Here is a 12,260-nt window from a genome sequence, read left to right as displayed (position 1 = left end):
GTTATTCACTGGAAGGGGATACATGGGAAACTTTGGAGGAGAATGTTAATGTTTTGTTTCTTGATCTGAGTGGTAGTTACACAGGGGTTTCAGTCTGTGAAATGCACTAAGCTGTACACAATTATGATCTGTGAGCACATTTCTATATACTCCAATTAAAAATTTAAATTGACCCTGGCCCGCATGGCTGTGTTTAGAGCATCAGCCTGCGCACTGAAGGGTCATGGGTTCAAATCCCAGTCAAGGGTGCATACCTGGTTGCAGGTCTGGGGGCGTATGCAGGAGGCAACCAGTTGATGTGTCTCTCTCACATCAATGTCTCTCTCTCTCTCCCCCTCTCTGCCCTCCCTTCCACTCTCTCTGGGAAAAAAAATCAATGGGAAAATTTTTTTGTAATTGATTTTTGTGGGAATAAACCTATATCTAGGGTTACTCATACTTTTGGTCCTGTCTTTTAAAATAAGTAAAATTAGGAATTAGCAATATGTATGCTAGTTTACTCAAAAGATAGATGGATTCCAACAGAACAGTTATATTTTCTAAGTACTCAAAGTAAATGTTCTGAACTATGCTTCTAGATTTTTAAAAGTTAATTATCTAATTAAAATTTTAATATGAATGTAATAATGATCAGCAAACAGAGCATATATTATTCCCTTCTTTTCCACAATAAATTTGTACAGCACCTACCAACTCAGCTAACCCACAAATGCCAGAGGATGGCAAAGAGAAAAAGTTGCAATTGATTACCTCCACTGATGGTTCTGAAGACTATATCAAATCATTGAAAATATAGCTCTATTACAGAAAAATCCTTAGAAATCTGTCATTAATATTCTCATATGATCCTTCAGAAACAAATCAAGTAAGTAAGACAGTGTTAGCCAAATGAAAGTAAAGGGCAAGAAAGAGCAATGCACAAAAGTAAATAAAGTGTATTACATTTACACGTAAAAAGGAGAAGAAAAGCCCAGCTGGTGTTGCTGAGTGGTTGAGCATTGACCTATGAACCAAGAGGTGATTCAATTCCCAGTCAGGGCACATGCCGAGGTCGTGGACTCGATCCCCAGTGTGGGGTGTGCAGAAAGCAGCCGATCAATGATTCTGTCTTATCATTGATGTTTCTAACTCTCTCTTTCTCTCCCTTCCCCTCTGAAATCAATTTAAAAAATAAAATATATCTATATATATAAAAGGCTAAGTGACCAGCCGACTGGCTGGTAACTATGACAGCACACTGACCACCAGGGGGCAGACGCTCAACACAGGAGCTGCCGAGCGACAGCAACTTTGCAGAGTGCCCTCTCACACTCTGGGATACCTCAGGGGATGTCTGACTGCCAGTTTTGACCCAATCCCCGCAGGCCAGGCTGAAGGACCCCACCTCCTGGAGGGACCCTGCTCACTCCACAGACACTCTTCAAGCCCCGTGCCGCCCCAGGTGCAGCCGGCCTAGGGCCGGCTTGGGAGGGACCATGGGAGGTTGGCTCCAGGGCTTGTCCGGCCATCTCACCCAGTCCCGCCCCGCCGGCCACCTTCTAATTAATTTCCTTTCAATGTGCACAAATCCATGCACTGGGCCTCTAGTATATATATATATTTAAAAAAGAGAGCGAGAAGAAAAGTGATTATTCATTCACTAAATAGCCGTTTACTGGCTATCTACTTATATCAAAACTGAAAGACAGACACTGAGATTTAATTATATATGTTCACTTTACCCAGTCCACATAGGAAAACAGTGTGGTACACAGAAGTTCGATCCCTGGTCGGGGCATGTATGGGAGGCAACAGATCAATGTTTCTCTCTCACATTGATTTCTTTCTTTCAATTTCTCTCTCTTCCTCTCTTTAAGGTCAATAAACATATCCTCAGGTGAGACTTAAAAAAAAAGATAAGCTATAATGAGAATATAGTCATTTTATTTTTTATTGTATTTTCATTTATTTGTTAGTTTTAGAGAGAGGGGAAGGGAAAGGGAGAGATACATAGAAACATCATCATGCCCCCTGCCGGGGATTGAGCCCAAACCTGGAACCAAACTGATGATCTCCTGGTTCATGGATCGATGCGCAACCACTGAACCACACTAGCTGGTCAAAAATATGGTTGTTTGAAGAAGTTTCCATTATTAGCCTTATGCTTATAGGATCTTTTCAGCTATTAGAAGAAACCATTCAAACTGATTATCATACTGGAGCTTTCTCAGACAAATCTTGCAAAAATCAGCAATACAGTAATCACTTTAGCATATCCCAATCCTATTTTCAAAGGCACATCCATCACATTTACATGTGAAAAACTAAGGCTCAGGAAAGGTAAAAGAATTTGCCAGTGCATGATTATGGAGGAAATAACACCGGTTCCAGAACCCAGGTCTTCTGATGCCCAGTCCAGGTCTTTTCCAGTTCACCCAGAGAAAGCTCAGGCTTCCACTAACGCTTTGAAGATCAAAACACTACAAGGCAACCCTCCCCGGAAGAGCTGCTCTGTACATGGAGCTCAATATGAAGAAGAGACAGGCAACAGGGTCAAGCTAGGTCTTCACTCAGGCCTGGCGAACAAACGAACACTGTTGGTACAAAGAAAGGAGCAGGCAGAGGCAGATTTGATTCTGGTCCAGTAACAGCTGGAAACAATTGATGACTCCGTGGAGAAGGCCAATGACCCCACTGTTAAAGCATCGTGGCAGAAGACACTAGTGGACTTTATAACATTCTTAGCAGTGCCCTGAGAACAAGAAAAGATAGTTGTTGGGAATGAGAATATTTCATGTGACCTGGATTGCAGAGGGAGTGGGAGTGGGGACAGAAGTGGATTTTGGTGTTTTCTCTCTCTGGCCACCTGCTAAAGATTTTCTGAGACTGATAGAGCATATTTGAATTCACTGCCATCCATTTCCTTTTCCTCAAGACACTTGTTCAATCAGATAAAGGAAAAAGGAAAAAGAAATCCTTTTCTGATGGGCAACTATAATTTCTATATACGAAGAGACTAAAAACAAGAGGATACAAATAATATTGAAACTTAGATGTGCTCAACAGAAAAACTTAACCAGAAAATCTTCTATCCATGAGCACCTGAGAAAGTATCACAGGAGCAATGTTTAGAATCGAAAATAAGTTTATAAAAAAATCCCATTTAAGGAAGCACCAACAGAAAAGTGTATTTCTTTCACTACATCCTCGTAACAACTAAACCTCAAAGTCTTATAGCATGTTTACTTAATTACTGATACCATTTTCTTTCTTTACTCTCAGTGATAAATGTAAACAAAATTTGTACTTCACAGAAACAAATATCTTCATGGAAACATTTTATCATGATCTTCTCAAGAGCAAAGGGCTTGTGGCTTGTTTTAATGATTCTAGCCACTTGATTGGTTTCTCCTTCACTTAGAAAATGACCAAAACTATTTTTTAGAAGTGTCTTTGTATTGTAATGCTAAGAAGTTTTCAAATGTCAAATAAGCTTGTGATTTATTCTTTTTCCACACAAGTACTTAGTCAACCTTAATGTTTGTTAATTTGATTAATATTTTTAAATAGATTTTTAGAGAGAGAAAGGGAGAGGGCGAAAGAGAAATATGGATGAGAGAGAAACATGGATCAGCTGCCTCCTGGCACACCTTGTACTGGGGATCTGAGCCCACAACCGGGCATGTGCTCGCTCTGACTGTGAATCAAACTGGCAACCTCTGGGTTCATGGGACGACGCTCAACCAACTGTGCAACACTGGCCAGAGCTTAATTTTACTTTGACAGCTTCTTCCTGGACAAGCAGCCCAAGTTCTGATTATATGGATGGGTTTGGAGACCCTCTATTTGTTTTTAAAAGCTCACATCTGCCGAAACCAGTTTGGCTCAGTGGATGGAGCCTCGGCCTGCGGACTGAAGGGTCCCGGGTTCGATTCCGGTCAAGGGCATGTGCCTGGGTTGCGGGCACATCCCCAGTAGGGGGTGTGCAGGAGGCAGCTGATCCATGTTTCTCTCTCATCGATGTTTCTGGCTCTCTATCTCTATCCCTTCCTCGCTGTAAAAAATCAATAAAATATATTAAAAAAAAAAAAAAAGATAAAAGCTCACATCCAACAATAAATGCAACCAATCTCCAAAATTTATAAAAATAATTTGAAATTAATTTCAAGTTTTAGGAATGCATCCTGAAAAGACTCCTCTGAATTTTAAGAGCAAATAATTTCCCCATTCCCTACAAGAGGCTTTGTAAAAGTGGTAGACTCTAAAAAGAGCAAGGATAGTGATATAGCCTATTTGGTGATTTTTTTCCTCCTTCCATCCCACTCCACTTCTGTGAACCATCTGTGGTAGATTACACTATTATTTAGCAAATATCCACTCTAGCATCCCCAAGAGAAAAATATACTTCCCCTCTCCAGTGATGTTAGGCTTGGCTCTGTGTCTTGCTTTGGCCTCAAGCTGGGTATAGTATACTACCCACCCATGCCTTTGGGCACAATCATAATGATACTGTTGTAAATAACCTGGTTATTAATTAACAGGGAAGGAGCAAAGGAAAGGCCAAATAGACACATGCCTAGTAAAGTCTGGATGAAATAGGGAAGGTACCTGTCTGCCAGTCCCACCTGGGAAAAGCTCATTGGCCAGAGTAAGCATGGCCGCTGCAAGTGAGGGAAGATTTCAGCTATTTCAACTCCTAAACCAAAAAGGTTTACTCTCTCTTGTGTGCTGGGCTCCTGGCTCCCTTGCTGTAGAGGGCATGCTCCCCTGCATTTGTCCACATGGCCACACACAATGGACTATAACTAGCCTGGTGTTACACTGGACCCAGCTCCACAATAGAATGGACACTCTGGACACTGGCTTTGCTTCCAGCTCAGCTACAACACTTTCAGGACTGGCTTAAGGGAAATGGGACTTTTGAAACCCAGGGATGTAACTCCACACAAATACAGATCATTCATCCTCCCATGCCAGTCTTAGAAAATTCTTTTTTTCAAGATACCATAAGAACCCGACCGCAAGCACCCAGTGGAGAAAGGGATCTCCCACTTCCACTGGTGGACTATTTTCTACCCACTTCCATCAATAACAATATGACTTGCTTTGGTCAATGAGATCTTAGCAGATGTGGCACAAGCAGACACTTGAACTGTGCTGTGTAGTAGGTAGGCCTTGCCTTCTTGTACTTCTGCTGTTGCCTTGAGAAGAGCTTACCATGGGTCCCTTCAGTCTGGCCCCAGAATAAGACATGCAAAGCAAAATTGCCCTAGCTGATCCACAGATCTCTATCTTGAAGCAGAGCCTTGAGTGCTCTAAGGCACTGAGTTTTGAGGGAGTCTGTTATATAGTTATCGTAATTATTTTTAAATAATAATGGTTATGTGGACTCGGAACAATAAAAATTAACAAAAACTTACAAGTCCAGAATCCTTTATCTGAAACCCTTAGAACTAAATGTGTTTAGAATTCATATTATTTTTCAGGTTTTATAAAGTAATATGATGCAAGTACCATCTATCTATCTATCTCTATATATACATACATATATATATACATACACACATACACACACTAATAAAAGAGAAACATGCAAATTGGTGTCACTCCGCTACGCCCACCAGCCAATCAGAGCAACTATGCAAATTAACCCAACAAAGATGGCAGTTAATTTGCATATGCAGGCACATAGTGAAGACTGAAGGCTCCAGCCAGAGTGAAGACTGAAGACTAAAGATTGAAGACTAAAGACTGAAGACTGAAGACTGAAGACTGAAGAGACTTGGCTTCTCTGCTGCAGCCGGACCAAAGGCCTGGGTCCCGGGTGCCAGAGGAAAACCAGTGCCGGTAGCCAGGGGAAGGAAGTGCCTATTGCACAAATCTCTTCATGCAACGGGCCTCTAGTATTCTGATAACCATGTATGGTGTCAGGTGGGTACAAGATTTATCAGGATGATCATTTAGTAAGCTATATAATGTCTAATCACTGGAGTCTACACCCAAAACTAATAGAATATTGTATGTCAACTATAACTGAAAAACAAAAGATGATTTTTTAACAGCCTATTTAGTAGAGGCTTTTCCTGTCTATAGAATGCCTCCTTCCCCTTCAACTTCCATTGCTGCATAACCTCTATCTAAGCTGCCTAGGATTCCACAGCTATTTCCAAACATAATCATTCCAACAGCTATTTCCAAACATCTATGGAGTTTTCCTCCTCTAACTATGTTTTTAAAAGAAATCTGTCCTCAGAGAAGTATTTTCATTAATGATATGGATTCTAATTGTAAAGGAAGCACAAGTGAAAAAAGAGAATAAGCTATTTGATAAATTTGATAACCATTGAGCACATGTACTTAAAAGTATATTAAATATATAAATTATTGCTTACATAAAAGATTTTTAAATAATGAGTTTACCAAAAAGCAAAACAAAACAAAAAACATGTAAAATTGATTTTCTACTACTATCTAATTTAGTGATTAGATAGTATGTTATAAAAATACATATTGCTTTTCTCTTTCATAAAAATCATATGACTTCCAGACTCTTCTTCTTTAGAAACACACTCAGTTTACCTAATTATCACTCAAATTGTAAATATATCCATTGAACTCCACCCATGCAGAGATCCCTACGTTTTCTCCTTCATCGTAAATATTAAAAACAGTATAAAAAAGACCAGGTAAGGTTTTAATAATTTATCATAATATCTTTTCACTAAATGATTTTGAAGATATAAAGATATGTGACAGCCCATCACATTATATTTGGAACCCAAATATCATTATGTTATTTTTCCACAAATACAGACCACTAAAAATTTCTTTAAAAATACATCAAGTAAGCAAAATATAGGAAAAATCACCTCTTTATTTCAGGTCAAAAGTATATGGCAAATGAATGTCAATGTCAAGGAAGGTCTATGGTATACCAAATCAATTCATAATCCTCTGTGTGAACTTAAACAAGCCAGCCAATCACATAGCTAATAAGCGGTACCTTACTTATCATCAGTTACTATTAATGGATACATCTCTTTGGGTTTCTGGTACATAAATGTAATTTCAAGCTTAATTTCCTAAATTTTGCATTGTCTAGCTCTATTAAAGCTGTCCATAAGCTGTCATCCACTTTAGTTGGAGAATAAGGAATACAAAGGCTATTTTATTCAATGCTTAAATACCTTCTGTAGACTTTTTACTGGTTAGTCTTTAGTTAGGCCCAGTAAGTAAATCATGGCTAGAGATAATGCTAAAATGAAAAAAAAAAAAGTATCTTTTGCAACATTTTTCTCTATCCATCAGAAAAGACATTTTGACCTCACATCTGTGAAGTCTGGTTGGTAATACAATTTAATTTATAACGACATAAATGTCATATACACATATATGTATATGAAATGTATTAAACCCTAAGCTTATATTCATCCAATAAACAAACAAACAAACTCAAAACACTCCCAGGGTTTTATCACAAAAATCCTTTAAAATATCAGAATCTCTTGTCTGGTTTTCCACTGGTGTGAGGTGACTGATTTGCATTTGTTTCCAAAATAAAATCATTCCCAAATTTGCTCACAAACGGTAGGCCCCAATAGTAAAATATTTAGTGGCGATACTGCAGATCAATAAATTACACTTAAAATTATAGTAAGAGGAAGCTCACCTTCAAAAAGGAAGATGTCACCCAAAGGGCCTGACAGAAGGTATATCTTGAAAGTCAAGAAAAGCAAGAAGCTGTCAGTCTGAGAATCCAAGTAGGACTGACAGAGAATCCAAGTAGGTGGGAGAGGAGCGCGAGGACTGCAAGCTCTTCTTATCAGGCCTGGAGCACCGGCACTCTTGAGGACAGGTTCTAGAAAGGGGCAGAAAGGATGCACTGTTAGTGCACACATCTATAAAAGCAGGCTTTTGAAGTTAACTTAGAACATCAGATAGAGTTCAATATATATATATATATATGTTGTGTGTGTGTGTGTGTGTGTATTCAGTTTAATAACACTGAGAAAATTATGTATTCTACTAGCAAATTTAGATCAAACTTTAGCCCCAAGGCTATGGCTATGTATTTTATTACTATCAAACCCTAGTTAAGTGCATGGATCTCTAAAGTCAGACTATATTGGGTCAAATCCTGGTCCCCCTTTTTTGCATGACCCAGGGAAGTTATTTAATTCCCCTGCAGCTAACAACAGAATCGTTGTGAGAATTAAAAACGTTGATGTATGGAAAGGGCTTAAAGTAATGCCTGGCACCTTGTAAGCATATGTAAATGTATGTTGTTGATAATATTTGATACCCATCTCATAGGGGTTTTTTGAGGATTAAATAAAATAACACACATGTATTACTAATTCTGCTGATTTTTCAGAGAGTAATTTTTAGGGCAAAAAGAAGCTGAGTAACTCTCAGTTTGTAGGGAACCAGGGAGCAAGTGGTGGTAAGGAATGGAAGCAGTGGGCACGGATCACACCTTCAAAACTTTTTTCTGGAAAAAGGTAAATTAAAGAGAAATAAGACTTTGAAGGACTTATGAGGTCAAGGAAATATGCTTTTCAGTATAACTAGGACTTGAGTGACAGTGGTGGTGCCCCAACCCCCCTGATGGGCCCTGCTCTGTGAGTGACAGGGGGCAGCGCCCCAACCCCCTGATGGGCCGTGCTCTGTGAGTGACAGGGGCAGCACCCCAACACCCTGATTGGCCCTGCTCTGTGCGTGACAGGGGGTGGCGCTGCAACCTCCCCATCGACCCTGCCTTGAGTGTGACAGGGGGCGGTGCCCCAACCCCCCAATCGGCCCTACCCTGAGCGTGACTGAGGGTGGCATCGCAACCTCCCGAGCTCTGTGCCTCTGTGCATGACGGGGCGGCGCCCCAACTCCCCAATCGGCCCTGCTCTGAGCCTGACCAGGGGCTGCACTGGGCCTGCCGGCCTGCCCTCTGCCACCCGGGAGCAGACAAATTTTTGTGCACCGGGCCTCTAGTATATATATAAAAGCCTAAGCGACCGGCCAACCATTCAATCAGTAGCTATGACGTGCACTGACAACTAGGGGGCAGATGCTCAGCACACAGGCATGGAAACACGAAACCGACTGATGAATCTCAGATGGATTCGTGCACAGGTGGGGTCCCTGGGCCTGGCCTGCAGGGATCGGGCCAAAACCGGCTTTCCGACATCCCCCAAGGGGTCCCAGATAGCAAGAGGGCGCAGGCCAGGCCAATGGACCCCACCAGTGCACCAGGCCTCTAGTATGTTTTATAATGCCTCTTGGGATCTTAGACCCACAATATCAAACACATTAATAAATATGTAGCAAAACATATAAGTAAACTTAAATTACACAAACAGGTTAAATATCAAATAAGTTATGAAAAGCCTTTCAATTTTTTCAGAGGCTTTTGGATTTCAGAATTGTAGATATGGAGCTATCTTATCAATATTTGTATAATTATAAAGAATCAGCCCTAGTCTGTTTGGCTCAGTGGATAGAGCATCCGCCTATAGACTGAAGGGTCTCGGGTTCAATTCCAGTCAGGGGCACATGCCCAGTTGCTGGCTTGATCCCTAGTAAGGGGCATGCAGGAAGCAGCCAATCAATGGTTCTCTCTCACCACTGATGTTTCTCTTTCTCTCCCTTCCTCTCTAAAATCAATAAAAATATATTTTTTAAAAAGAATCTCTCCACCCCCCCAAAAAAACATTTAATTTCAATAACTCTACATAGAAGATATGATTACCCTGAGTCATTGTCTTAAATTCACTGTGGAAATGGGGAGAATACAATTTATCTTTAATGGGGGAAAAAAGACTACTTATATCTAATTAATTTGTAAATCATTGGCTATTCAACAAAGCTTGCATTCTCTCTTTTGCTTTATTTAGATCAACTTAAGAAACTTAAGAAACTGTGCAAACTAAACATTATACCCTTTAATCAACACTTATTGGGTTTCTTCTACATACCCAGACACTGTGAAAGGTGCTTCAATGCGTTACTGAATCCAATAACGCTTCTGTTTACTTAAAGAGCTTACTTTCTAGAGGGAAAGACAGACAAATATCTTTTTATATTAATTACATGTTGAAATCAAAATGTTTTAGATGTCATGAATTATATAAAATGTTATTCAAATTAATTTTACCTATTTCTGCCTTTCAAAATTTGTTTATTAGAAAATTTAAAATTAACATTTTAAACTCAGTTTATCTTTTTATTGGACAGTGGTGCTCTGAATCTTCAGTTCTTTCTGATACACCAGGCCTAATGCTGACAATCCCTGACAACCCCTTCCTTCCTGGGGCTTCCCTCCCTTCCTCAGCTTTTGTGACACTGAACTAACCATAGAGGTTTTCCTCCCACCACTCCATTCTCCTGAGCTGGCGGGCACCTCACTCTTCCACCCCTAAGTGTAAGTGTTCCTGAGGGTGTGCCTGGGTCTCCTGGTCCCTCCCTCTCCTTACGTGTCTCATCCACTGCTTCAACACCAACTCAAAAGTCTAAGGGACTCTCATGTTTACAGCTCCAGGCCTGCCCAAAGGACTTCCTCATCTTCCTCTCTATAATAGTGCTTTGCTCCTAACTTCCTTATTTGTGTCATCAGCTCTCCCATTTTCGAAACTTAAGTGTCCTTGTGAACTTGACACTTTATTCCTTGCTCAATCGGCTGCCATGTCCTGTTCGTGGTTTTTCTTTCTTTCTAAGCCTCTGCTACCACCAAAGATCAAACTCTCATTATATCTCCTTTGATTATGCAAAGTCACCTCAATTCTCTTATCCCTTCTAGCCCCAACTACCAGATTAATGTGCCTAAAGAAAGCTCTGACAACAGTGCCACACTTTCAAATCACCTTCCAAATCTGCCTGGCATCTAACACATGCCGGACAAGCAGTATTAGGGGTCTTCGAAAGGTTTTTCAGTATTTTTATCTGCAAGAAGTCTCACCCTGTAATAGTGGAAGAGTACTAGCCAAGGGAACCTGGAGAGGGAGGAAGAGAACTACATAAATTTTGGTAACTTTTCTGCTAGGATGATTCTCAGAGACCAACTCCAATCCTCAGGTTCTCGGCAAATGGAAATTCATGCAGCCATTAACTTAAAATCCAGCAGTAAATGGTGTCCATTCGGAAGAAAGGATACCCAGAACTGTGGGGACTTTCTACCCAAGAACCAGGAGTGGTAGAATGGAAAACTAGATGACAGGTGGCACCTCTACAGTCTATTTATTTATTTTTTGTGGGGGGAGGGGAGGATCCATGCACTCAATAAATAGACCTATTTTTTCATTGTTAAAGGGTTGTTATTAAACGTGGGTGGGGGTGGGGCTTAAGTTGGTTGAACTCTGCCAATGAGTTAAGGAAAACTGAAATAGGCTTTTGCAGGTGACTGAAATTAGCCAAATGCAACAGGATCCAATCTACTTTCCCATTTTATCTTCCTTCGTAACAGTCATTTAATGTTCAGGCTGGATCACTGGACAGGAAGATCCAGAGGACCCCTGTTTGTCGAACACCCTATGGTCACAATGTCCTCCCCACTTCGACTCCAAGGGTGAAAGCCTTCCCACTGCAAAAGATAATGCAAATAACAAGATCCCCTTCAGCAGATGTGAACTCTACCTGCCTCAAACGCCAACCAATGTATTTGCCTTTACAATGTGCTCTGCCTTATAGTTATTTGCACACTATGCATACTATCTCCCATAGTAAACCTTGGACACGTTATTCATCTTGTTCAAAGCAGACAAATGATGCTTTTAACTTTATCATTATTTTCCTACAAAAGGAAAACAATCTGAGCGGGAAGAAAACACAAACATGTAAGGCACATGCAAGGCATCGGACATACATGCCTTGGGACAGTCCGATCAAGGCAAACGCATCAGACCCTGCTTTCCGCTTCGAACGTGAGACATGAGGAACTTTTTTAACCCCGAGTGCCACTCGCCTCCCCTGGACCGGGACAGTCGGCATGAGGCGTGGAGTTTCCTCCGTTGCTCAACCTGGCTGGGCGCTACGCGCTTCCCCTTTCTCCGGCTCCACTGGTCAGGACGGCCAATCCCGGCCGAGGCACCTGCGCCCTCAGACATCTCCGAGACATCAGCACTTCCGGACCGAGGCTTCGAAGGTCTCTCTTCCACCCGACCGCACGCTGCGCCCCGAACCCGAGAAACGGGCAGCCCCTCTTTACTTGCCACACGGGGTTCCAGTGTCCCCTCCCTGCCGCGCCCCGCTCCCCATCCTCCAGGACGCCGGCTCCGCGGCCGGGACGGCGACAA

General features: G+C 41.3%; 1 protein-coding gene across 7 annotated transcripts in view; it reads right to left on the bottom strand.

Moving 5' to 3' along the window:
• The window catches only part of PSEN1 (presenilin 1), a 74,070-nt gene that overhangs the window by 61,008 nt on the left and 802 nt on the right, over nt 1–12,260 (bottom strand). The window lies entirely within an intron of this gene.

The sequence above is a fragment of the Myotis brandtii genome, unplaced genomic scaffold, assembly GCF_000412655.1.
Source record: "Myotis brandtii unplaced genomic scaffold, ASM41265v1 scaffold213, whole genome shotgun sequence".
In the NCBI taxonomy this organism is placed as follows: domain Eukaryota; kingdom Metazoa; phylum Chordata; class Mammalia; order Chiroptera; family Vespertilionidae; genus Myotis; species Myotis brandtii.
The sequence above is the reverse complement of the archived record's forward strand: the minus strand, read 5'-3'. Positions and strand labels throughout refer to the sequence as shown.